Raw genomic sequence first — 25,551 nt, 5'->3', positions numbered from 1 at the left:
TCACTTCACTTTGCTTACACAGAAAAAGCCATAGAGAAACACATCAGCATTTTGACCACAGCTAGCGATGATGAAAATCTGATGTATGGCACTTAACGAGACACCACGGAGGTAACACAGAACCCTTTCCCTTAATGCCTAGAAAAGCAATTCAAATCATAAGATGGTAGATTATAAATCTTGGCTTCTTATACAAATGACTTCACTAAAAAAAAGAATATATAAAAATGTGAAGCATGGAATACTCAGCATGATATAAATATAAATAATACTGCATTTTGTTGTTATTGTTTCCTCGGTCCTTACTACACGATCATTCATCTATCCACACAAACTACGATGCAACCCAAGAGTCTCAGAAACGTAACAAAATGGATAAAGAAAGAAAGAACTGCTGGGACTCACTCCTGTCAGCTGATCCTGTCCCAACATTTTAAAGATTACAAGCACACACACACACCAACGTCTTCTCAATGGTCTCAAGAATGGATGTACTACTTTTAAAAAGTGGTTCAATAGTACGGCACTGAGGTAACTTATCGAAGCAGCCTGTAACTTAAACATAGCCTTTAGTACGGTGTTTTCTTTTCTTTCTCATTTTTGTTTTCTTTGTCTTTATTTTTAATATGGTAAACATGTCCAACAGCCATAATATGTTTCCCCAATCTAAAAGTGAATGATAAAGACAAGCCACTAATTGGAAATTTAAACAGTTGAATAAGCCAGAAGGGGGATAAAACAGAAACTGTAAGAGAACATACCGGAATGGAAATTGCTCAAACTAACTATGTGATAGGGCAAAGCACTCTGACATACGCCATGTCTCTGAATGAAGTAAAGGTATGTCAGATGCCACCTTTGGGGTTGTTTGTGTCACTGTTGGTACGCCATTCACTCTCTTCCGGACCTGCTACATACTACTGGATGTTAGAACCTTTACTCATCATGTATGAAATATGACCTCTTGGAGACAAGAGAAACAGAAGACTATGACTTGAGGCTTTGTCTGAGTTGTCACATGTCTCATATTGAATATGCATTTACTTTCCACAGTAAGGTTTATGGATGTATTTTATTAACTCTATATAATAAAAGTAATGTTAAAATAACTTTGTGAGACTGTACCAACTCTAAGGTAAATATCACTAGTTATAAGGAAATAAGGTTTTACTGACATTGATGACTAAAAGTTTTATGTTCATATTGGCTTTCAATTTATGATCAGTAAATTGGATTTTTAATGTTCAAAGAACAATGATACTTACACTGAATACTTTCTCAAAAGGGTATATAAAGGGCTTTCAATAAGTTTTTCTATCTGATGCCTATGAGTTTCCAGGGAGGTTTATATTACGTAAAATTGTCTAAAGTTTCCAATAACATACTTTCACAAATACCAAGCGAAAAGCGCCAGACTTAATCCCCACAACTCTTTATTTAAAGTGATGGTATTTCTCTCCTGACATTTCACTCTGTATTACACATAGAGTTGCATCAGTTTCCTTAGACTATAAGCCATGTGAGGACAGGAACCATGGTTCAAAACTGACTAACATTCACTAAGTGTTTGTGTGCCAGATCTATTAGTAGGCATTTCCACCTAGATGATCAGATCTTTTTTTGCAACAAGTTTAATTTTTTATTGATTTCTTTCTGATTTCATAATAAAATGTCACCTGTCATGTCTGTGCACATATTTTTTGAACAGATTTATTGAGGTATAATTGATATACAAAAACCTGCACATATTTAATGCCTACAATTTGATGCATTTGGATATATGCATACAGCTGTGGAAACCATCACCACAATCAAGGTAACAGATATATCCATAACCTCCAGAAGTTTTCTTGTGTCATATTCATTATTGGATCCCTCCATTTTGCAGCAGAATCCCTTCCACTGATAAAATGAGGTTGTGAAAAGGGCCCTTGAAACCTGGTCCAAACGTTGGCTTTGTCAATTGCAGTATCACCCAGAACGATGTCTCTAAAATGGGGTTAACTGAACCTACCCTAAATAAAATAGGATGATGCAAATAAAATAATGTAAACAAATCAAATTAAATGTATATAAAATGCCTAACAGAGTCCCTAAAACATAGAAGGGCTCTCAAAAGTTTTCTTCACTTCTCCAGAAGTAATACGCAATATACACACACACTTATTATAACTGCATATCAGTGATTCTCAGAGGGTATGCTGAATGAAGGAAATAAATGTTGATTGTATTGCCCTCCTATTAAGTTTAGTTCCATATATAACACTCAAAACAAGCATGCCAAGAACTAAATATATCCACTTATCTACTAGAATATCTATACCATAACAGTATTTAACGTCTGTTTTTCTGTTCTTTTATTTTAAGTTCAAGAGAAATCATTCAAATGCTTGTCAATTTCAGGTACACTGTAGTTACACAGCAAATATTTGCTGAAAAAATGAAATACTAAAATCAGAGGAAACAGAATATTTAGAAATATTATACATAGGTATAATAAAAGTGATTTTTAAAAGAAGTGGGAAAAGACAATAATACATTCTAGAAAAAGATGGAATCACCAAATCCCATTTGAGAGTTAGAAACAGGTCTACATGCTCGAATATACAATTTATTCTGAGATTACTCACAATGCAATAATAGAACATTTGCATTTCCAATTTCTTTATTACAAAAATCTTGACAACAGAGACACATGAAACGAACTACATTTGATCTGATTTTTTTTTTTCCCCACACCAGTTGTGTCTGGACAAGCTGGACAGCACTTTTTCCCCTTGAGCCAGTCTGCTTGGTAGGAGATATGAAAAGATCTAGCTAGCCAAGCAACTGCAGGAGCTTCCATACCCTTCAGGAAGCATGAGCTTCTCTTGATGGAAGACATGATGTACTGTATATGGGAATTCATAGTCATGGCACATCTCCCGATTGTGTTCTCTTCAAAACCACGGAACTTTTCGGAGAAGAAGAACCCCAATAAGCTCCAGATGTCAGCACAGAATTATGTTCAACATGATTGTCTTCCAAAACATGGAAACAAGAATAAAATTGAACTTTGGCAAAAAGATGCAGAGCACTGAGATGTTTGTAAAAGATATAGAAAAAGCTCCAGGTTGTCTGAAAGCATAATGTTTGGTAATCTACTATTATTGATTAAGATAGAGGAAAAACTCTTTCATGGAGAGCCTCAAAATTTGTCAGCTAGCTTCACTGGATTTCATGTCAAAGTGATTTTATCCCCAAAGCATAAAAATGTTTTGACATCTCCATACATACATTAGTGTCCTAATCAATAAGATATACACAATAACACAACCCCTTCACCCTTGCCATGGGAATAATATACAGATAGATTGTAATACAATAATATGATCTTCTTAGATTTGAGAAATCATAGTCACTGTTGGTCTTTCTTATTGTTCTTTAAACTAATCATCTCTTATTCAATAATAAATATGTCCCTGCACGTAAAGTTGTAAAAACATTGTATTTTCTATCAGCATTAACTATTTATTCAAGTAGATAGCTGAACCCAGACTAAAACTGATCAGATGCCCCTACTACGTTCTTCATAATTTGAAATAAAAGACAACGTTTTAGGGATCCTTCTATCTGTGGCATTTAGAATCATGCCACAAAAAGAGGCAAAGAGAAACACCCCCAGGAATTCCAAGCACCGAAGCTTATACAACTGGGGGTTCTCTGTAAGAGAATACAAAATTACAAATATAAAGTATGTACGAAAGGAAATATTTAATTAGAAAGAGAAATCACAGTAAATTACAAATGTTAAAAACACGACAGTTTTCTAGCCCAACTTCCCCTTACCAAGACGCCAATAATGACGGTGGCCATCCTGAAGTGTGACAGTCAAAGAGGAAAGAATTAGTAGTCTTAATCAATTGTAGTTAAAATATCTTAATTTTGAAAATTTTATAAAAAATGTCAGACCACCTGAAAACATTGCTGGAGCCCCTCGCAAGGCTTCAGAAAGGGCCTCAGCTGGTGAGGGTCCTGACACTTCAGCTTGTTTAGCTTCCAGGAGAGTTGGTTGTTACTGATACAATGATGAGAAGGACTTGATAGGTACTGATTAAATCCTTCTAGAATTGACCTGAGAGACTCAAACCATTCCAAGGCCCTTTTAGAATATGAAATCACCCAGGAATCTACTCTTTTTTTGCCCATTAACTCCTTAACCCCCATAAGCCCCTCCTTTCCAAGGATCTATTAAATAAGAAATCTAGCAAGTGATTATCCAGGCAAATCTTTACTTGCTTTCTTCCAGTGACAGGCAGCTCTCTACTCTACAATGAAGGCCATTCCATTTTGAATAGCTCCATTTTGCAGACCAGAATGCCCTTTGAAATTATTTCTTCTCAGCTACAAAGAAAGCTAATTCCTCTTCTACATGTGTCCCTCAGATATCTGAATATAGCTCTGATATTAAACCTATAATTTTCTTTTCCTATTAAATGTCCCCAATTCCTTCAGCTATTGCCTGGCTGTTAACATCTTCCAGACACACTTGAGTTTTAAGGAGGTCATGGACACTGAATATAATACCTAAGATGTGACTGGCCAGTAAAAAGCACAGCAGGACTCCTTGTTAATTGCCTAATACTGCAGAATCATTCCTGACTGCAACTCCCATTGAAAATTCACAATTAACTGAAACACCCATGAAGTTTTAATTTTAGCAGCATATAAGGTTCACTCTTCTTGTCCTGTACTTATACAGCTGACTTTTTTTTAACCAAAATTCAGGATGTTGTTAAATGTCAGTTTTAAGATACCATTCCAGCCTGCACAGAGTTTGAAACTTAATCCTGTTAATTCATGTTTCCCATTAAGTGGCATAATAAAATCCATTTAAACAAAAATAATTCAAGATTTTCAGGCACGCGTTGTGTGTGCCTCTCCGCCTTCAGCAGTTGGGTCTATCTCCAAAAGATTAGTGATATATTTTTATTGGTTAGTGTACCAGACCCAGCAGTTTATGCATGAGAGGCACTGACAGAGATTACTAAGAAACCCAGAGATATATTTCTCCACATGTTGCAGTTTTCATATCCAGAAAAATAAATAATAGTTTGTAACGAGTCTGAAGTTCGTCGTTTCTCTTTCAAATATAATCAACACAATTGCAACTGACAAAGAGAAAGCAAGTCTTTTTTTTTTTTTTTTTGGTTTGTTTTAGAATTTTTTGTTGTTAGTTGCAAATAAATGTAAGTTAAGAACTTACATTCCCCTCTAAGGGGTTCTTCAGCCTTTCCCTCATGGTTCTGTTATTCAGCTTATTTTCTTTATGTAAACAGGCAAGTCCGAATGAAAACATTAATGCTCCATCATTAGTAAGTATCTAAATGTCTCAAACATCTCTTGAATTCTGCTCTGAGTCTTTTCTTTTTTCAAATTACCCAGATGTACCCAGTGTTGTGCTTCCTTCTAGAGAGAGATTCTTCCAGGGCTCTCCTGGAGCAACCGTGCTTCCTAATTTTTATGTAATTTCTAAGAGAAGATGACAAAATGTGCTCTCACCTCTTAAGCCCTTTAGGCTGAATCTGAATGAATGATTCAGCACGGATCATCAACATGACTTTCTCAAAGAAGATTTGACATTATAACCAATATACGTGGCAGAAAGATCAACTTATACTTAAATATGAAACACATTTCTTTATAATCTCCATATTCACGAAAACAGAGCAATAAGGTATCATTAAGTGTGGAGATGTCTTCAAAGAGTACTGTCAACTCATCTATTCCTACCTGAGAAAACACTTAGTAGAAATCTTCAGAAACAAAAAACCCTTTATGCACTCATAGTATTGTTTGGTTCCCCCCCACCACGTTCTTCCTAAGTAGAAGCTACATTTGCTGACACTGACAAGTGCCTGGGCCATTTCACAGAGCCACCTCCAGATGAACAACCAGTGAAGAAATTCTTCCCCCAAAAGCTCAATGAATCTTTTGCCTGGAGTACAAAATTGTAATCTTTCAGAATGTTCCCGATGCTTCATGATCCCAAGGAGCTCCCCAGGAAGTCTACAGAGTTCTGAGGTCACATATGTCCACTTATATTAAGCAGTAATGTATGTTACAGAAAATGGAATTAAAGTGGAATTAACATGGCTTCAAATCCAAAAATTTCACAGCTGCTACTCCAGCAATAGTGATAATGGTCAATAACAAAATTTCTAAGAATCACTACTTAATCTAATCAGTCACAAATATCCATTCAAAGGAAAAAAAATACATACATATATATATATATATGGAGGACATATCAACTGTGTTAATGTTACATATATTTATACAGTATTTTATAACAGGAACTGCTTCCCATATTATTGACAGCACAAAGTGATTACAATGTGATTACATCACTCTCCATTTGTTGAAAATATTCATGTAAATATCATGTAAATAAAAAACATCTGAAAAATCACACGGCATTGAATTGAGTTTCCTGAGAGCAATCAGTATCATTATTTTACATAGAACTAGGTATCTCTCTTAGAATGAAAGCCCCATGAGGATGTGTTATATGCCTGTCTTAGTAATTACATTATCCCAAGAACCTAACTCCATTTCTGACACACTTCTCCTCAAACAATTTGTTCAATAAAGTCTAATGGTGCCCAACATTTTTTCCTGGCCTCCACCCCATTCAAAAAGGTAACATCTTGGGGCTGGCCCGGTGGCACAGCGGTTAAGTTCACACATTCTGCTTTGGCGGCCTGGGGTTCGCCTGCTGGAGTCCCAGGTGCGCACCTACACACCACTTGGCAAGCCATGCTGTGGTAGGCGTCCCACGTATAAAGAGGAGGAAGATGGGCATGGATGTTAGCTCAGGGCCAGTCTTCCTCAGCAAAAAGAGGAGGATTGGCAGCAGATGTTAGCTCAGGGCTAATCTTCCTCAAAAGAAAACACAAAAAAACAAAACAAAAAAGGTAACATCTTCCAGCTGGGCCATTGGGGGACAGGGTGTATCACAGTCTCTGACAGACATTTGTCCCCACATCCTTGAGAGTGGTTCCAAACAATTTTATAAGGAAAGATATTCATTTTACTGCTGCTCAACAACAGCAGCAAGTTTAAGAGATTTTTTTCTACCAGATAATTTAAGGACTCCAATAGTCACTCTTTGTCATAATACACACATGATTTGGTTTCCTTCATAACACTTACTCCAATCTGAAATTACATTGTGCATTCATTGAGTTACTGTTTTTACTGCCTGTTGCCTACCCTAAAATGTAAATTTTAGGAGAGCAGAGGACTTACCTTCCTAGAGCATGCCTGACCTCCATGCACAGAACAGAGCTAGGAGGACTCAGAGAAAGATCACAGCACAGATTTGTTAACAGAATAAACAAAACTGTGAAAAATAAATGATACAAAATTCCCTAATTAGCAGTCCCCATTGTTTGTAAGACACAGTATCAGTAAGTTTTTCAAAAGAAGAAAAACTACTAGAACATTAAACGGATTTACTGATTTTAAAGCAAGCTATCGTCTGATTTTAGGAACATTAAATTATAAATTCCAAAATCAAGAAACGTATTTTGGCTTTATCTTCTTAAAAGCAGTCAAAGATTTATATAATGTTCAGAGTTTCTCATCAGTGGATTAGCAAACGTCATCCTAGTGTGTGATAAAGCCCATGATTCATAAAGAAATAAACCATTTTAGTTGCTCTGGGCAAGTTTCTGAGTAATGACCTTCCAATTTCTCTTGGGCTTTTAAAAACACTGAAATTAGCTATTGGCTTCAAAGGTTTTTGGATCAGGAAACACTACTGTAGTCACATTGCCCCACTTTACAGATGAGAAGGAACTAAAACCCAGAGCTTCAGCGATGGTTCTCATAGTTATCTATCTAAAAGGCCAGAGACAGCACCCATTGCCACGCCTCCTTCATCTTTCTCCAGGACTCTTTCCATTTTTCTGCAGAAAACACCTTGCACTGTGCATGGCACATAAGAGGAGCTCAATAAATGTCAGTTTCCTTTATCCCTATATTTGTATTTTCTGGCAATAAATAAACAAAAATCTTAAATTTTCAAATCTTGCAATGGATTTTAAGTTAAGCCTATGGTTCTTTAAGGCCTCCTTTATAGCATCAGTTCTTATACCATGAAAAGTTGCACTGGGGAAGACTAAAAAGTTTCCAATGAGAATTTTCCCCGTTTAAAAAGCTCAAAGTAAGTTTGTGCACTGAAATGTTATTATTGTTTTTTAAAAAATAAATACCGGGGAGAGAGGGATGGAAGGAGTAAGAGAGAGAGAGAGACTGGGAGAGACAGACAACGACACATAAAGTGAATGAGACAGATGTCAACCATTCAGTAACTCAGCAGGTTCACCAAGCTCTAGATTTCATTTTAGCCCATATTGCAGAGTTCAACTCTGATCTAACTACTAGCATGATTTTTGGGCGCCTGTTTGCAGATGCAGTAGAGTTATCAATCCGAACAGACGCACAATCCGGGTCCAATGTCACTTCTCCTCATTATGTTAATAGTTAATACATGCAAATGAAAACACTCTAGCAATTTGATTTCTTTGAAGATAGTTTGCATATTGTCTTAGCCATAATGACTGTACACTTCTCTCAGCCTCCATTTATGCAAGGGTAGTTTAGTTCATTTTATCAGCTCAAGTTCATTTTGGCTGCTATTGGAATGTATGTGCATGCTTCTTTTTTACCTTTTGCCTAATTACCATTCAGGTACCATAAGCAGATTTTTCATGCTATTGGTGTTTTTCTTAATTAAGAAACAAATGAATTCTCCCTAGCAAAAAAGATGGAACAACAGAATAAGATGCCAGGGGCTGATGTTCTGTTTCTTAATTGAAGCAGTCCTATTGTTCGGTGTCGCTAGTGAGGGGGCAGAAATGTCAGAAGTGTAGAATGTTAATAGTACAAAAATAACATAAAACTACTTTTAAAAATGAGGAAGGAATACAAAAAAAAATGCTGTAAGAGCTTTGAAAACATAGATTTTTATCCACATATTAATTCTGACAGTAACAAAGTAGCTTCATTTACAAATCCCTCACACTTAGAAAGCCTGGGGTTCTAACCTCAGTCCTGAGAGAGACGCCCGCCCCTCTCTGCTTGTCTAGTTAACTGTACCCTACTTATTAGCTCTTCATCAATTAAGGAGACACCCAGGGAAACAATTCTTTTCTTTAACTTGTGAATAAACCATTTCTCGTTTAATTTGCGTTCTTCTTCTCCCGCCCACAACCTCAACGTCCTACTCATATTTTCAGTTGTGTTACTACAGCCATAAAATAAGATGCATGCCAATTCATAGAGACAACTCTTCCATTTCTCTTAGGGTGATGAAAACTTTGGGGAATCATGGTTTTAGGAGAAAGTTGAGTCTTCTACTCTTTTCTACACTGATGGCACAAATCTGGACAAGCGAATGAGATAAAAGGTGACTGTTTTTCTCTTTAATAAAAGCTATGGGGTAACTGTTCTTTCACTCATAGCTTTATTCCTTTCTCACATTGCTCAAGTTTCACTTTGTTATTTAAGATTTTTTAAAACACACAAATTCGTTGCTGTATTTTAAATAAGCTAATAAAGATTAAGAAACATTAGATAGAGTAATACGTTTTGCTAATAAGGACAGAATACTATAAAAAAATGTCTCCAGGTATCAATTTTCTAAATTACGAGTTTCTACCCATATTTATAACTTTATACTTGCTATCATTCAGGAGTCTGAGTTACATATGCGATATATTTAAGAACCAAATAAAGGAATTTTAATATATATAAATAATATATATGTGAATGAAACATATCCTTCTGTAGTTTCTTCCTATGCGGAGAGAAAGGATCATAACTTACTTGCTTTATCGTAAATATCACTCTGCACAGGTAAAGTGACCTTTTATTTATTAAAACCTAATATTTTATGATAATGTAAGATATCATGGAAAATACCCCTAGGTTGCTTTGGAAGCATAATTCATGGTTTTTAAAAAGTAAATAATTTTAATTTGAGATGATTTTCCAAACATTCTATTAAAGGACAGAAAATATTTCATGAAGACATCCCAATGAATGTCTGTAGGACAATTTGAAGAGAGTTATTTATGGAAAAGAAGGCCTGTGAGAAGTGAGTTTGTAGCACACAAAATTACATTTATACACACAAGAAAAGATGATCTGTATCCATTATAAATTTGAGAATCCTTATTTCTGTGAAAGTCATAACATCAATTTCAAAGAGCTTAACTAACTCACAAAATCTGAAATCTGTATAACTGTCAAGGGAGTCCTTAATCTGATTGTCTTTCACTTCACTACTTTTAAACAAAATTGTGAACAATGACCAAAAATAGACTTCAATGTTCGTTTTCTTTATGCTCTGATATATTACAAGACGATCTACTTAGTCTATGAAATAGAGTCACTCACATAGTAATAAAATGTGACACGATATTCAGTTATTGAGTTGTTTTTGATCATGTAAACTATGAAATAAGACTAGGGACAATTCTTTCTTTTCCTCACTTTCTTGAGCTTCTACAATATTAGGATGGCTGGGAAAAGGGAGAAAAGCAAAGAGTTTCGGAGCTTTGAGATTTACAGATTCTATACCTATGGAAGTACAGAGTAGAATGAGTGTAATTTTTCTTAAGAATCTTTCTAGAAATCCAAGATATTTTATCTTCAAATTATTCAAGTAAAGAGACTAAAAATGTCCATTATCATCTTAACCCGGTGGCAAAATGTTCAGACAACACATTTTCCTACCCCTGCAGCAGTGTGAAGCTGCTGTTCGCTCCCCAGCCCCCCACCCCCAGTCTCTGACCTGCTAACATGGTGTCCCTGCCAAATTCTTGGCATTGGAAGAGAGGGGGAAGAGGCCATACCATAACGTGTTGATAATGAGGAGATAGAAATAGCAAACCAGCTGGATTGTCCTAATAAAGTATGTCTGGGATTTAGAGACACAACAACTATGCGTTCAGGTCATCCAAACGCATTTTAGCCAACTGGTTTCTTCAAAGACCTTTTCAGATACTCCACTCAAGATCTTTCTAAACAAATTTTCTGTATTAACTCCAGAACTGTGGGGGAAGGGAAACTTTACCACTCACATTTTCCGGTAATGATTATTATACCCAAAGCCCCCCACTGCTATTTAATACCCAAAAAATTAGATGAATAATCTGTAACAGGTTTCAAAAATTTTAAAAACATTGACTGGTTTCTATACAGGTGTGATAAACATATTACATTCCATTATCAATATTTTCTTATATAGCATTTCCCAATGAAGCTTGAAATATTTTCTTCCTTGGGAAGAAAACTTAAAAAAACTACTTTAGGGTTATCCAGACAAAATAAGCTTCAATTATTTAGAATATTCAACAAGATCTATCTTTTTACTCCAACTATGAACAGTATTTACAAAAAGGAAATACTTCATTTAAATATTTGTCTATTAAAATATGCAAACCAAAGACCTTTAAACTTACATTTCAGATACCTGGGGATATTTATCACCATAAGAGAACAAGCTATTTTCATGGATCTGACTTCAAAAACGCCAATAATAAAGAAAAGGGTTTTACTAGCACGTGCCTGGTACCGTTCTAAGCTCTTTGTAGGTATTAATCCACTTAACCTTCACAATTAATCCATTGTATAGGTTTCTTTAATAACCTCTTTTTAACAAATGGAGGAAACTGAGTCACAGATGAAGTAACTTGCTCAAGGACAGGCAACAAGGAAGTGGCAGAGCTGAAACTGGAACCCTGATGTAAGACTCCAAAGTTCTGAAACAGTATACGACACCCCCTCTCTAAAGAGTTATTGCATATATCAATCCCCTTCTAAATAAAAAGGTTCATACATGGCTTTGTGCCACACATACACTCAAGTACCATCCCACAGACAGTCACTGCACTGTCTTGAAGTTCATATGTAGGTTTACCCTCACGCTCATTTTCAGAAAAGTACATAGCTTGAAAAGTTTATTCTTAGGACATTCAGTCCTCTACGCTAACACATTTCTACACAGGGGCTAAGGAGGGGCAGCATACCATCTCATCAGATACACTGTATGTAGCACGTCACCTAAGTGTGAATATGGATCTTAGTAACATCAATAATTCTAATGACTTCTCACCCCAAAAACCAGCCATCCTAGAAATGTTGTATAATCTTCTGGGCAGAGGCAGTTTTAACCAGATCATCTTCAATAATTTCTTCTACCAGGCCTCGCTCTGAGTTTATTTTTAGTACCAACCACTAACTTTATCATCATGAAAACCACTTGTGGCTTTTCAACACTTGATAGTTGGGACATCAGCAGGCCACATGGAAGCAGGGGCTAGATCTACTTCGGGTTTGTTTTCCTCTGGTGTTTTCCTTTACTTCTCTCAATCTATACGGATAGACTGCCCGATGGCAAGACATATCTCAAGAAGCCAAATCAACATTTTTTTCCAAACAACAAGTTTTCTTATTTGCATAAAGTCATTGCACAATGCCATTAATTAAAAGAATTTACCTCCATTGGCCCACACATCTTGGTAGCACACTTATGCAAACTGAGAATGTAAAATAAAAAATATAGTAAAATCTTCAACCCCATCTGGGTTTTTCAGAATCCACAAGAATGAACTGAATGAAACTGATCTTTTGGTCATATGTGCTAACAAGGGTGAAAGCATCAGAAGACCCTAAGAGGTAAAATCAAACTTAGCAAGATGTATTAACTTTTCTAGGCTCTAGGTTCCCTCAAATGAAAGAAACAAATATTTCATTTGTTTTCAGCATATAATTTCTCTCAACTCCATACGCTACTTCTATCCTAACTTAACACCCACTTCTTTAAAAGTATTTGATGAAAACTCGCCATTGTTTATTTTCCTTTCCACTCTGTAACAATTATCAAAGGAAATTTATGGCGGCATATGTGAATTAAGGCCTTCATGTTTTTTTCAGGGCCTCCTTCTTAAACTCCACTGAAATGCTAAGCTTCAGCCTAAACCACGTACTGGTTCAGCTCCCACTCTGCTGGTGCTTCTGCCTCCCACAAGAACACATGAGATAGCCTGGAAGATTTTCAAGGATACAAAATCATTAATAAGGTGCAGAAAAGAGCAACATATTTGGCCCAGAACCAATCAAAAAATATGTCCGTATATAATAATCTGGAGAAGAATAACAGGCATCTTAATATCACTCAGAAGGTAAACACTAGACACGGGTTAAAGATGAACTGTGTCAGGCACAGGAGGACACAATTCCTGAACTCAGCAAACAACGTCATGGGGATAAACTTTTTTTTTGTACAACAGGGCCTATAATAGTAGATCAAATTTTAAAGAATAGATATTTTATCTAAAACCAAACTATCATACACTATTAATCTGAGGTTAATAACATAGCCATGACCTATGCTGAGAATAGAGGAACGCTATACTTTAAAAGGCAATGTATTTAAAATGTTTTCCTTTGAGTTATTCCCTTCTCCAAAGTAAAATAAAGTTTAATCTTCACTTGAAGTGCTCACTTTTGGTATATTCTCATATTAAGCTTAATAAAGACTATAAAGAAATTTATCATTATAGCTATTCTCCCTATGGTATTGTCTGAATTAGAAGGATATTAAAATATTTTATCAAATATTTTTTCCATCTCCTATCCTTTCTTCCCAACTCCTAACAGTATTTCTACCCTCCCAACTACAAAAGTGAGGGGAAGATGAACAATTTAAAACTTAATTATGACAGCAATATGTGCTTGACTCTTTTCTACCCCTCACACACACCCTCACCCCCGCAACAGGATTTATTAGTAGCAGTACTGGTAGTGGAATGAAAATAAGGGAATCTATGCCTTACTCCAAACTCCCAGTCCTAATTCCCAGAGGAAAGCATCATCAGTAATTTCTTTCCCATTTTCTCAGACATTTTTCATGAAAAAATATAAATATAAATGTTTCTATTCACTCATCTTTTAAAATACAAGTAGGGAGATATCATACTGGAATATTTTTTTCACTTTACAAGTCTTTGAGATATTTCCAAATCAGCATGGACACATCTGTCTCATATTTCATAAAACATGAATTGCACTGAGGGTTGTACCATAATTTTATTTAATCTATCCCCTATTAACAGACACTTAGGCAATTTCTAGTTTTTTCACTATGACAACCATGCTGCAATGAGCACACATACGAGGGTTTCCACGGAATATGTGGAATTGCTGGTCAAAGAAAATATGTGCAATTTTAATTGCTATAAACTGCCAAATTGTCTTTCAAAGAGGTTGCAACAATTGGCAATCCCAGTTACAATTATTTTACCCACTTGCTCCTGAACACTTATCCTTCTCGATATTGTTATAAAACTAGCCTAATGCATAGGAATGAATGGAAAGCTGCTACCAAAGACAATCTCATGAGTTAAGCACAAACAGATTCAATTAAAAAGATATTGCTCTGTTCATTTGTTTTTGCATGCGTTGTCTTGCCTCAATAAAATATTCATACTAAACTACTGAAAGCACTGAGTGATTGTTTTAGCCATCCGCTACAAGGCTGTTATTAAATCTACATCTAAAAGTTAGAGGGTAGCCCAGAGGTCTGAGGTTGAATCTAAGATAGCAATGATTGTTAAATTTAACAAAATGAAAGTGGACTAAACCCCACTGTCAGCTCACAGCTCCTTGTCCTCTTCTATTACCAAATTGTGATTTGGTAAGGCCACGTAATTATCAAGCGCATTCCAAATACACTAATCAGGCTCTATTTGTCAAATTCTGCATTGACTGTCAATTACTTAAATGATAAGTTCAAGTTCTTTAACGTGGCACACAAACCCTTTAAAAATCTGGTCCCTAATCAACTCTCAAGCTGCATTCTCTGTCACTCTTTTCCACGTACTTTCATCTTTGGTCACAACTATTCACTGGACCGTGAAAATGCCATGTTCTTGACTGCCTTTCTGCATTTGTTGATCCTGCTGGGATGCAGTCCCCCTTGTCTTGACTGGATCTCCTACTCATCCTTCAAGAACCAGGGTAAGCAAGACCTCCTCTTAGAGGCCAACTCACCTAGGCACCTCAATGCCCACATCACCTTATACCTCCATCTATCACGATTATACCACAGTGTACAGTAATGGGGCCTTTCTCCTTCACTATTTAATGTGCTACCTGAGGGGAGAAACCACAGTTTGTTCATTCTTGTATTCTTCCCTCCTAATGGATTAACACAGTACACATAACTGGTATTTGCTCTATGTTTGCTTAACAACTATTGAATGAAGAAATAGCTAATTTAATTTAAATTTAAGGCATGTGGGTAACTTTTTTCTTTTGGGTGGAAAGTTGCAAGACTACCTTTGTTAAAAGATATACCACAGGAAATCATGGTGATTTTTAAAAATTGTTCATTCATTTATTCAGCTAATATTCTTTGAGTGTTTGCTACGTGCCAGGCACTCTTCTAGCAACTGGAAGCACAGAAGTGAGCAAGAGCAGGTTCTGCCCATCGAGCTCAGATTCTAGTGAGAAATCATCTAATAAACAGGTAAACCTACTAACAAATAAATAAATATGATAATTTCACATAAATATCAGTGTAATGAAAATAAAATAGTGTAACAGACTAGAGAGCAAATTGAGGCATGTAGGGGGGTGACAGAAAACTCCAAATAGGGGGCTAAGAAAGGCTTTTTTGAAGAATGCATTTGAAGTGAGAAGTGAATGACAAGAAGCCAGCCATAAGGAAATCTAGAAAAACAACGTAACAGGGAAAGGAGAAGCACTGAGTAGCTCACAAAAACTTCTTCTTAGAAAAACTCTTGAATACACAAAACCTTGCATAAAATGTCTGGTATGGATCTCAAGCTAAAAATTCCTGATTCAATGTATAATTACTTTTTCTTCCTTAGGATAATAAGAACAACGTACAGTCAACATCCGTTTCACATCATATAATACCTAAGAGATTATTTTTCAATATAAAGAACAGTGGTACTAACCAGTTTAGAGAAAACAAAACCCCAAAAATCCTCCTTAGTACCATCCCACACCTGAATCCTATTCTCCTTTCTTCAAAATGTAAACTTCCAAACCAAGAGCGAAAAAACATGGAAGCAAATGTCGGACTAATCAGGCCAGCCATTGCACCTCAAACTCATAGTCTTCCTTAGAGGAGATTTCTGAAGTCACAGAACAACAGAAATTGCAGGGTAGCTGACCAAACAGCTGATTGCTACTTTCCATTTATAAGGACTGCTGACCTTAATAATTTTTATGATGTGACCTTTTTTCAGTTGTCAACTCAATTATCATCAATGTATAATAAGGTATTTTCAAATGCATCTTATCCATATGCAAAAAAATATGAAGTTCAAAACCACACGGAACAACAGAAGCAAACAAGCAAAAAATACCGAAGGAATAAAAGGGTTGAGAAGAAAGTATTAGATAATCAATGATATTGTGTGCATGTGTATGCAAACAAAAAAGAAAGTCTATAAACTTTAGAGAGCTGCTCATGGATACTTCAAAATTCTAAATAGTACTGAAGCAATTTGCCTTTAACAACTGTTACACAACCTTAAAACGAAACACCACTTTTACTGAATAATTGTGAAATGTATCACAGACTTACACAGCAATAGTGCAAGGGAAATTCACTTGTGTTCTCTTTTCCCTGATGTAGCAAAAGTGTTGACCATTATTAGCTACCACAAGTAGAGGACTACTGGACTCCCATCAGTAAGGTGACCACAGAACAGGATCACTAAAACATCTGAAACATCTTTCCTCCAAAAGCTTTTGTAACCAGACCTAAAATGATTCCTCATTACTCCTGAGATAGATAGATAGATAGATAGATAATAGATTAATTGTTTTGTTCCATATAAATGTATGTAGAAGAGACTAGATGATTTTCTTATGGCACTTTTCTTGGAAGTATTACTAATCACTACTGAAATGGCCATCAGCCCCCTTCCCTGATGACTTATTACGAGTACCACTTCAGGTTTTGGTGCAAGTGCTTTCATACAGTATTCCACTTATACTATCAGCAATACAGCACCTTGCAGAATTCATCTTGCTGATATTAAGCCTACAGTATTAGCTGAGACCCAACTGTCCTTTGGAGATCTGACCCTTAAAACTCAGAGAAAAGTGATACATCCTAAAGGATTTCTAGAGACTACGAAACTGTCCTAAATCTAAATTCAAATCCAAACTGTCCAAATTCTAATACTGTAACAGTTATACTAATTTTCATGGCTAACACTGGAAAATACTTTATTCTAAAACTGGCTGTTCTGATTTTCTTTCTTTCTCTTTTTCTTTCTTTCCTTCCTTCCTTCTTCTAAGAATATTTATCCTAACTACCAATTAAGTTCAAACTCAAAAGTAATCTACAATGTTGTTCTCTAGTAGCATATAACCCAGCTAACTCATATTTTTAAGGTGATTTTAATACGCGTCAAGAATTTTGGGTTTTCTATGATTAAAATACAAAAAACCATTCTAACAATCCTATCACCACCAGCAAGATTAAAGTTCAGAAAATTACAGCAGAATCATTCACTAACCACAGACCTGTATAAAATATAGAGTCCTCTCATTGTGCCAACCAAGGTTTTCCAAAACTGTGACATGTCTAAAATGTGTACTAGAATATTTTTTCACCTAAGCTTCTCATAATCTATAATACCCAAACACCTGGAATTGATAACTCTATATTAATTTATACTGCAATTTTCCCCTCAGGAAATCTGTATTTCTCCATACAAAGTATTTTTTAAATATTAAATTTGGCCAGTTTATGTGTTTTTATTATTTTTACCTCATAAGATTTAATAAAATGAAATATGCAAAAGTCATTTTATATTGCGAAGTATCATATAAAATATCACATAATTATTCAATAAACATATGCCCTCACCCTTTATAAAACAAACAATGTAAAAGCATTAAATAAAACAGGAAGGTAGTCACACATTTCTGTTGGTAGACTGAATCTTCATGCCTTTAAGTGACTATCAAATGTTAGGGCCTGGACCTAAAAAAGAAAGAATGAAATATTAATAATGTCCCACCTTGTGGGAGCTCGGCATTACTTGACACTACACAGAAACCGACCTTTTTGTCCTTCAGACTTGCCTACCAGGCCCCATCTTCTATCGCAAAAGCCAAATCATCTGATCCCAAACTAACTGTCAACTGCCTGTGATGGTGGGGAAGCCAGACATCAATCAATCAGGTTTTATCAGACGCTCTCTTCGTTTCTCTGTTGTGCTCATCTTATCATCTGACCCAGTTGTAGCCCTGACTTTAGAAGCTTAAGCAACTTGATGACAAAATATGCGCCTGTTTGTCCAAGATGCACATTGTTAAGAAGTGGGGTGATATTTTTAGCAGCTACCTAATATATTTGCAAATGAACTCTTGAATATTTCAGATTTACACAAGCCCCATGTTGGTCAGTCTCCCCTGCACACTGAGTCTGTTCTTGGCTGTGGGAGGCCCAATTCATTCAAAATATGCAAGAGTACTTAGGTACAAGTCAAATGTCACTGGAAAATGTGGTTATTTTTATGTCAATGTAGGCAGAAAAGCTATCAAAATGAGAATTTCAGGCTGTCACTTCAAGACGAGAATGAAGACCTAATTGATAAATGTGCACAATATAAATTCAGACAGTTTTATCCCAAATAAATAAAAACAATTCAGAAATTAAGAGCCTTTTTATCTACTTGTATTGACTTGAGTCTTGGAGGAAAAAAATGTTTAAACCTTCAATGCTGTTGCCAAATCCACATTAGCTGGCCCACTGTTCTAATGATATACAGAAAAAACTCCTATACATAAACTAGTTAGGTAAGGAGACAACTGTGACATAGATTACGAATTTGAAATTTTTTAATTCAAAGCATATACCTGTTACATAATTTTTACACAAAACTGAGAAGAGCAAAATATACATACATTTTATGGAAGTACTCTATGATAATGTAAGTAACTGTCTACTTGCTTAACTTAGTCTTCTTTTTTCTTCAAGGAGCAATTAGTTAAATTTTTAGATTTTCCTTAAAATCAAAACAACGACTTTCACAATGAATATAAGATTTCCATTAAGAGGCAAAGTTGTCAATGTGCCATCCATCTCTCATTAAAATCTTTACTTACTATATTTTGAAAGCTTTTTAAAAGCGGCATAAAATTTATCCAGAGAATTTATTCACATAAATACATACCTTACACATATAAGCATAGGCTATAAAAACCACAAAGTGCTACACTGACGTATTTTGACATAGATGAAAATGCACACCATAAAAATAACTTGTACACAATGAGAAAATATAAGAACAATTTGTACATCATTCCAAAAGACTCCCACTGAACTCAAAGAATTTTATTTAAAAAAACGCCTTTGAACTTCCTAGCACACACAGTAAGCAAGGAGGTTTACCTCCACGTGGCATTTTACATTTTGGAGGCACTAGATATGAAGAGCTACACAAGTTTCTACTTGTGATATGAAAAAATTATTCCTTTTACACCATTGTAAGAAATGAAAAAATCCATGTAAAAAATTTCTTGAATACCAAATATGCTACAATTAATCAGTGACACAAATTTTTATCATTTAACTATAAATAATCAGATCTTTTAAGTGAATCATCTGATAATATTTAAAACCACTCTTCCAAATTACCTAGTCTAAACGTAGGATGCAAGAGGATACTGGACAACACTGAGCATATTTAATTAGTATTTGCTGTTATTTTTTATTATTTTTAGAACTACTTAATAGTATATGATTTTTAGCTACCTTTGCGTAACTTAGAGAAATCTGGCCCTCAACTGAACTTGAAGAATTTCCAATTCACTATTTTTAATCTTCTAATCTCCAGATTATTTCAGGCTCACAATAAGTTCAGAATATACCACAGTGAAGCAAATTCAAGTCTTTCTTAAAGAATACAGTATTATTCACTATTCCAAAGGAACAACTAACAAGAGAATTAAGTTAAAAGTTCCATATTAGTAGGCAATGAAGGACAAATATTTGTCTCTAACTCTAAATTTTGTAATTAATTCTTCACTCTATTCAAGTTTAAAGACGCACAAATTTTGTAAGAAATAAAAGAATTTTAGAGATTATGGCTGACAAATCTATGTCAAGTAACTCACACTTGTAAGAAAGCTTCCGCATACCATATTACATACATGCCTTTGAAAATTCTCTTTCATTGTCTCAATAAGAGATGCTCACCCAAGTTTTCCATATGTAGATTAGAGTAATTCATATCTTCAAAAGAATTTATCTTTCTAAGAAGGAAATCAGCTAAAAAATAACATTCAATATATCTTCAATAAATGCCCATACAAAAATAATTTTCAGAAGGCTTTTAAAACTGAAACAAAACTCTAAAAATAGCTTTTCAATAGCCTACACAAAAGCTAGGTGTTATAGCTTTTGTGTAGGCTATAATTACATATACTTGTGGTAGCCTATATATAAGCTATTATATCATATATATATTTGTGATGGTTGTTTATGATAAATCTGACATTACCAAAAGCCACATCATGTACAAGAAAACATCAGAATAACACCATTCAACAACTTCTAGCAATTCAAAGAGGGGCACTTTCACAAATAAACAAAACTAAGCAGTCAGTGGCAGATGCCCAGATGAAATGAAGGTCTATTTAATATTAAATATTATACTAGTGCCTCTAATAAACATATTCCTTATTTTACACCAATGGGGGTATTACCAGAATATTAAATAGTAAACAGCATTGCCTAGCAGACTATATAAAGCGTTGACTTTCAGTTATCATATGGACAATGCCTGGAATGAATAAATAATTGTACAGCATTGGTTACAGCTACCAGGCATTCGACATTCATTTTTAAAGGCTCCAAAATCATGAGATAGGTATACTATTTCCCCATACACAAACACAGTTAAGTTCATTTCCTACAAACTTTAGAGTAGAGTATTTCAGGCACGATTTCTAAATCTGGTTTTGCTCCTTAGCATAATTTTTAAGAAGAATGAGATGAATTTTCCATGATCTGATTTAGAAAAAAACTGTTTATTTTAAATGATCACTGGATCTTAGTTATAGCAACAAAATAGCATATATTTTGTTTCCTGAGTTTAGTAACTTATAATCTATTATCTTTGCAAACACTCTTCAAAGACATCTATCCTTTCAGCTTATTGCTTTAGGATTTCCCTGATTAGCAATGAACATTTGTTAATATTAAAATATTCCCAGAGAAATTTTTCCCTTGGACCTGAAAATCCAAAGCAAACTCTCTGCCCTCAAGCATGGGATTAGTTATCTCACACCCATCATGGGGCAAAACTGGTCCTCTAAAATACTTTTTTAAAATAGTGAGTATCATAATAATGGACCAGGAAAGAAGGGATGAAAGAGAAAAAATAAGAGCCTTTTATTTTAACCTCTGAAATCCTGACCAAAACCAATTCTACCTAATAATTGTCATATATTCATTTTACGAAGTATTTGTCAAAAGCACAAATTACTAAGGCTTTAAATAATCCTGACTAGACAATTCCTCTCTACCTTTTTGTCATCTCAAAAAGACAGTCTGACAGTAACGGTATGACACCCTCTCAGACAAGCCTCTCGGCATTAATATTTAAATCTTACCTATCCCCCTTGTGATTGGAATTCAGCCTCTATTCGCAAACAAAAACTAAATCAATGTTCTTAGAGTTCAAACTAGATCCCTAAACAGTTTGCCACTCTCTATGCACAGATAAGATAAACTTTCTTTGACCCAAGAGATGAAGTTGCCATGACGATCAGAGAGTCCACTTTCTATATTGATATTTTGCTGATGTAACAACAAATAGAACCAGATCCTAGTGCCGATAATGGTGATTAATTAATACTAATATTGATCCCTACAAGCAAGAGACAAGGCTATTAACTTGAAGCCTGAAAAGTCAATTGTTACCTGTGGCAGAGATACTAGGAGCTGATTTGGAAGCATAATAAACAAATGTGCTATCTTTATGCTAATACCTTTAAAGAGATAGTTCTTCCTAGAATGCCAAATAACGCCATGTCTGAGCTTATTAATTTAATTGCATTTCAGCTTTTAAAATGTAACCTTATTGAATGATACATACTTACCCCTTTATCTATGGTGGAAACACATTCTCTGGTGACTGAAGTGACGGACTTTTGCTGCTGTTCATTTGGTAAGAGAATGAACTGATAATTTCACACCGTGGCAGGCGCTGAATCAGACAGGGTTTCAAAAATACCTGCAGTGTTCTTCTGAATGTCCCACTAGCCCTTTGGAATTAGGAGAGTAACAAAAACTCCAAAGGAAAAATCCAATACTATTTGGAGAATAAGGGCTCCAAAGTTAACATATTCAGTCGCACTCTTCAGCGAACAAAGATTGTATTAAAAAAAGAAAAGCATTCTTGAAAAGTATATCTTATACCCAGATAAAGCTAATTTTAGATTCTTCACACAATTTAGCCAAACATCCAAAGACTTCCTCTAAATAGTATCATTTTATTTAAAACTTGAAATATGTTATTTTGAAGGAAAATTCATTCGGGAAGGTGTTTTCTTGAAACGTAAAAATAAAGAATGTAGAACGAGTAAAATTAGTTTATTCATTTAATATCTTTTTAGCAAAAGTTACATATTGAGAAGTGGGGAAGTGATCAAAATGCAAACGATGAGTCCATTCTTGATTTGCCTTGGTTATGGGGAAGAGCAAAATATCCATATTAGAAATCCACACATCTAGTCCTAAATATCTCAGTTTGGCAAGCGTATAAACTTCAATCTTATTCTCTCAAAACTTTTTCCAGTGATGATAAGTAATAGCAAAATGGGCCAATTAGACTTTCATTTCTTTGTTTTTATCACGTAAAGGAAGAACTAATCGGTCCTTAAATAGCCCTCAAACAACAGAAATAACATGGATGAGAGGCCTTGAAGAGCTCATGAACAGAAGGAAGCTACCTCAATTGTGACACAAAGTTAACTGACACTACTATATAGATATAGACAAAATATAAGTACAGATATAGGCTAGACAATTGATATAATCAATGAATATCTTAATTTATCTCCACCATTACCCCAAAACTAATCAACGTATAAATCCTTGCCTTAACTCTTAAATATATAACAACATTTTAAATTAGCAGAATGCAAAGATAGAACCAGATCATCTAATTGCATTATTTTCTTCCTCAATTTAATAGCACCAACTTAAATAATACAAGTCATATCATATTTTCTACGTCCATATTTAAATTTTAATTTACAAACATTTATTGGTAACCTTGTGAAGTCTAAAATGAACACTCTCCTCTTATGTGAAATTCAAAGAGACACTACACTCCTTGTAATTGAACCAATACAATTATATTACTCTTCAGGTCTGAAACTATAATTTACAGAAAACTTTAAAGTTGCTTGACCATTCAAAAAATATTGTGATATATAATACTAAACCTCATATTTTTTCAAATTCCATAATTTTACAAATGAACCATTTTAGAAAGTTACCAAAAGTAGAAAACATAAGAACTTCTCTTTTAATTCCAGGCCATATCGCCAAGTTTTAGTCCTAAACTCTTTTACAGAAACTAAACATGAAAATACTACTGCATTTATATTTGCATTGTTGACTCCATTGAACTTAAAAAAAAAACCTGACTTCATGATTAATGATCTTTTAGAGGTAAACTTTCTTATATTCTCTTTAACTCTTAAAAACCAGGATTAGCACATTAGCCATCTAAAAATTCGACTATTATTTTAATCTACTAAATATTTATATTAGACTTTTTTCAGAAAAATTCTATGTATGGATATATTTCAAATTTGTAAATAAAGAAATTAATTTTGTTACCTTACAATCAATACCAATCTATTTCATCAATAAAACAAGTATTATACAGAACATATTTTCCTTTATTTCACGGTCAGCGTAAAAATAGGGTTCCAAAATGTTACTCAGTCAAAAATGTAGAAAATAAAATCCCTAACATGAAACACATCACAAATCGAAGAGACAGGCTTATATTTTTATGTTATATTTAATTATCCCTAAAATTCAGAAGAAATGAGTAATTTGCTTCAAAGCAAAAACCTGTGTTAATATTTGGCAGGTGAAAAGCAAGACATCCAACTGAGTCTGAGAGAGATTAATGTATTTCTCATGTGCACACAGCATTCCCAAACCCCTTTTTAAAAATATAATATTAATGATAATATAGTAGATAATTAACCCAAAAATTATGAATTGAATGTTAATACAAGAAACACTAAAAAAAACCCACCCTACACTAGAACAATGAAAAACCACCACAATCACTTCTTCCTATAACATAACTTTAACGTTCCAAAGATGATCCAGTTAGAGATTTTCACACTGGCAAATATAAAATAAATTTAATATGCAACATTCTCATTTTAAAACAATAATCATTTTATAAATAAAACATTTAACATTACGTTCTCTTTTTCAAAAAGAGCATAAAACGTTAAGATGGCACGGTGCAAGTTAGGGACTTATACGGCCTTAAATTATTAGATCATCTCAAATAACAAAAACGTAATTTATTCAATATGAAAGGTTTCCAACTTCTACAAATCCCCTCTACACAACTGCTAACAAGATTCTTCCTAACATGGAACATTTTACTTTCAAAGTGCATATTAATTCTCACTATCTACTTCACTTTTCAAAAAAAAAAATTCTGTCTCTTAATTCACCCTTTCTTTTTCCTTCGCCACAAATTATTTGGCACATGATGCACACTAACATTTACATTCTACATGTCTGAAAACATCACCCCATCTAAAAGTTTTATGAAAACTCTACTTTAATGGTATAAAGAAGAGTGCCTTCTCCTAATCTTACATGAAAATAATATATTTGACTTTCTTTCCTCCCTTTTCAACCTCTACATTAACTACTAGGTACATCTGCAGAAAAAAAAATTTTTTCCTGAACCCATAGCCAGTACACGTCAGTATGACTGAAGTTGGGGACATAGAGGACAGTAAACGCATTACTAGAGACAACAGCTTGAAGAAGAAAATAACAGGAAAACTGCACACACAACACATTTGCTAATCATAAAGAGATGCATTGGTAAAAGAAAAAAATCATCATTTCTGTCATAAATTTTGCAGTGCAGCCCCAGAATGGAGAACAATCTGGGCAATTTATTGGCATATTGGCAGGAGGTGATAAGGCTAAAAACAACAACAGCGAGCAGCTGTGCGAGGAGATGGGCCGATAGCATGATATGGCTCCCACACCAAACACCTCCCGTCCTATCAGGGCTTTTTATCAAACCAGGATTACAATAATAGCTGAGGAGAGAACGCTTCGGAGGGGAGGGCAGAAAATATAGTCTTGGAATAGGAAAAAAAATCTGAATTTTGGGACAAAACATGGGGGCAAAATACATAATTTATCACTGTATTATC

At 34.7% G+C, this 25,551-nt stretch overlaps 1 protein-coding gene and 1 long non-coding RNA gene across 5 annotated transcripts in view; both read right to left on the bottom strand.

Annotated features, from left to right (window-relative positions):
• Positions 1-18,079, bottom strand: part of LOC139085093 (uncharacterized) — a 48,043-nt gene extending 29,964 nt beyond the window's left edge. Inside the window, exon 1 of the long non-coding RNA XR_011543130.1 lies at positions 17,969-18,079. This is a non-coding gene — a long non-coding RNA (uncharacterized lncRNA). The remainder of the gene's footprint in view (positions 1-17,968) is intronic.
• ZFPM2 (zinc finger protein, FOG family member 2) overlaps positions 1-25,551 on the bottom strand; it is a 440,124-nt gene that overhangs the window by 410,977 nt on the left and 3,596 nt on the right. The gene's annotated exons all lie outside the window — the stretch shown is intronic.

This window comes from Equus przewalskii, chromosome 8 (assembly GCF_037783145.1).
Source record: "Equus przewalskii isolate Varuska chromosome 8, EquPr2, whole genome shotgun sequence".
Taxonomy (NCBI): Eukaryota; Metazoa; Chordata; class Mammalia; order Perissodactyla; family Equidae; genus Equus; species Equus przewalskii.
This window is presented reverse-complemented; position numbering and strand designations above follow the sequence as displayed.